At 50.0% G+C, this 3,285-nt stretch overlaps 1 long non-coding RNA gene across 2 annotated transcripts; it reads left to right on the forward strand.

Annotated features, from left to right (window-relative positions):
• The first annotated feature begins 2,283 nt into the window (after positions 1 to 2,283).
• LOC147971281 (uncharacterized) lies at positions 2,284 to 3,065 on the forward strand. 2 transcript variants are annotated; one of them, XR_015603297.1, is made up of 3 exons: positions 2,284 to 2,614; positions 2,747 to 2,800; positions 2,904 to 3,065. It is a non-coding gene; the product is annotated as an uncharacterized LOC147971281 (long non-coding RNA). The 2 variants fall into 2 exon arrangements; XR_015603298.1 differs by having other exon boundaries at positions 2,907 to 3,065.
• The last annotated feature ends 220 nt before the right edge of the window (positions 3,066 to 3,285 follow it).

A 3,285-nucleotide genomic window follows, 5' to 3' on the forward strand; every position in this document is an offset into this window, starting at 1 on the left:
GTCCACCAATCATGTACTTTGCGGGGTAATCTTGTGTAAACTGCTTTAGGAACCACTTTAAAGGAAAAAGATTCGGACATTGTTGTCTAACAAATCATTCTGGTCAGTAAAAAGAGAAGGCTACTGAGTTCATAGTTACAATCCTACAGCTCACTGTTGTGTTGGATAGAGCGTAGACAAATAATTTAATTGCCATCGTTCTTATCTTTTTGGTAATAATTCTTATCAGTTTCCTCACTTGGCCTGCCTTGGGCCCGGGCGGGCCGCGGCGGCTGGAGGTGTGAGGGAAGGCGACGTGGCAGCACAGGAGAGGTTGAGGGCGTCGGGGCTGTGGTTGGGCACGAAAAACGAGGAAGGTGGCGGCATGATGAGTGGGGTGGCACCAAGTGGCGGCGGGGTTGTCGTTGGGCGCAGAAAACGAGGGAGGTGGCGGTGCTGGAGGTTAGGGAGGCTAGGGCTAGGGTTTCTACCCGAAAATGGAATGGGGGAGGTGTTTAAATAGGAGAGGGGGGCTAGGACGAGGGTTTTAGGTCGTTTCGGAGCCCTCCGATCGCGATCCGATGGCTCCGATCGGAGGGGGCTAGGCTAGGCTAGGTGGGCTGTGTAGGAGGGGGGCTGAGAAGAGAGGGAGGATGGCAGCCCGACACGGTTTTCAGAACACCAAAAACGTCCGACGTTTTGACCGGTTATAGTGCCGCTATACTTGTCCATTGGGGCATTAAACAACCTTCAAATGGGACGAAATTTGGCAGAATGTCTATCTACAATATAATAAGACCACATGGTAACTTTCAACCCATTCCGAGAATTTTTTATTTCACTTATAAAATAATATTTCTAAGGTGCCGCGGGTGTGTGCAAGTTTGTCGGGTCTTGTATCGGACAACGAAAGGGAGGGGGAAAATGGCAACTATGAACGGATGCAAGTTTTATGAAAACAGGCATGTGAAATGCACATGATGACATGGCGAAGTGCAACAAGCAACCGAATCACACGGCAACGACGAAAATAAATGGAAGGCATCTGGAGCATCAGTCTCGGGGAGTCATGGACCGACCCCTGCCCCCAGTCGACTCCCTCCTTCTTGCTCGCATTGGCTCAACCCCAAGACAAAGGAGCATGTGGGAGACACTGTGGCGAATGGAAATATAGAGGCATCGACCAACTTCTATCCTCAACTTATACAACGTCAGGACAAAAAAGAAATGCCCCCCGAGATTGCACCAACAAAAGGCACACACACGAACGGGTCGACTTGCCGACACCAGATGTACGATGAGACATGAAAGTATAGAATGTGCGTGACAAAATGACCCGCGACCAAGATATGCACAACATTTAAAGCTAACAGGTTGAACTATTAGGAATTTAGACAAGACATTGCTAAAATTTTAGGAAAAAAGTTCATAAAAACAAGTAAATAAAGATGGGAAAAGAAAAAACAAAAACAAAAATGGAAAAGGGAATGGGAAATGAGAAAGTAAAAAAATAAAAAAACCATAAATTTATAGAAGTCCATAAATTTAAAGAAAAAACAAATTAAAAAAAGAGTGAAAAAAGGAAAAGAGAAACGAAAATAATACAAGCCGACCCGCGACGACAAACATGCATCAACGCTATTTATATACACAATGCATAGAATTACAGTGGAAGAAAGAAAGAAGAAGGAAATTATCAAAAGCGGTCACAAATGAAATTGCTATAATGAACGGACACATCACAAATAATAGACAAGAAAACTGAAACTCAAAACGAAAAGAAAAATTGTCCAGTCACAACTTTCCCTAATATACAACCCTTTAACGGTCGCGTAAATGGCGATCCCTGGCGTGAGCCACGCCATCACAGGCGAACTGTTCTGGGAGACCAATCGGGAGAGAGCTTTGCGCCCGGCCAATTGCGTTACGGTGCGTGAGAAGAAAAAAAAAACGATAGAAAAAATGCCACTGGATAGCACCTCCCCCAGGTAGGAGCAATCGGTGGTTCCTCCGATCCCGCAGCCTTCCTCATCCCTCTTCCTCGATCCTCCCTCCACCACCAGCCGCCGCTACCACTCCTCCATGGCTCCATCCCTCCTCTTCGTCCGATGGAGGTGACCGACTTCGCTCCGTCTCGAGCTGCTCCTTCTCTCCTCTCCCCGGACAACCAACGCATGAAAGAGAAGATGAGAGAGGAGGGAGAGGGAGAGGGAGAGGGAGAGGGAGAGAGAGAAGGAAGGAGAGGAGGGAGAAAGAGAGAGGAAAGAGAAGAGGGAGGTACGACGACGGACGGGGTAGGTTCACAGGCCGGCGCCGGCAAGGTCGGGCGTGGTCTCGCGGTCGGTGGTGGCTCGATCCGCTCCTGGATCGGGAGCCTCCCGTCCGCGCCGCAGCGCCGCCGGCATGGAGGCCCGGGCTCGGGCAGCCACTGCCCTCCTTCTCTCTATTGTTCGCTGCTTGCAGATTCCTTTCATCTTGTGCTTTATTCTCATATGTGTTTCCCATCTCGCAGATCATGGGAAAGTGAGTGGGCGGATCATCCTTGTTTGCTAACCCTGCACGTGGTAATCCTCTTCGTTTCATCCGAACCCGTCTTCGTCCGGCATTCAGTTGCGGTTCTTGTCGCCTTATTCAGGTGTAATATCACTATTTTTTTTCTTTTGATTTGGTGACGTTTCTATGTTCGTCGGTTGCTGCTCACCACCTGTTTGTGTTTATGCATCGCCAGAATATTTGTCTGTTCTAATAGTGTTGCTTTGTTGGTTAGGCATCCTGTTCGTTGGTGATTGGGTTCTCGGGTTAGCTTGTGTTTCTCATCCAGGTATGCCTACGCACAATTTTCATGCCTTTCCCATAACATGATGATCCTGATGCTGTTCATATTGTTACTGGATCCCACGATTAAATTCCTTTAGTACTATTAGTAGGTGCGTACGATATGAGCTCAAATGATCATGCCCACGATATGAGCTCAAATGATCATGCGGCGAGTCTCTCCCACGGCATCGCTGTTGCGCAGCTCGTTCGCGTCCCGCTCAGAGGACCAGGTGGAGAACCTGATGGGCGAGAGTCGGGACGAGGCCGAGGCGGCCGCCAAGATCATGGAGCTCTGCGCCGCGGTGGGCGATGGCAGCAGCACCAATGTGACGCCTGAGAGGCCGCCCTGGATCCTGCGCAGCCCGCGGTCGCGGCCACACTCAAGTGGGGCTCCGGGTTCATGGCCCCCAAGCCGGTGCTGGACGCGGCGGCAAAGACGCCGCAGAGCTGCCCTACGATGCCCCGCACCAAGGAGGAGGTATCCGTTAC

The sequence above is a fragment of the Triticum urartu genome, chromosome 5A, assembly GCF_056163025.1.
Source record: "Triticum urartu cultivar PI428250 chromosome 5A, HENAU_Tu73, whole genome shotgun sequence".
In the NCBI taxonomy this organism is placed as follows: Eukaryota; Viridiplantae; Streptophyta; class Magnoliopsida; order Poales; family Poaceae; genus Triticum; species Triticum urartu.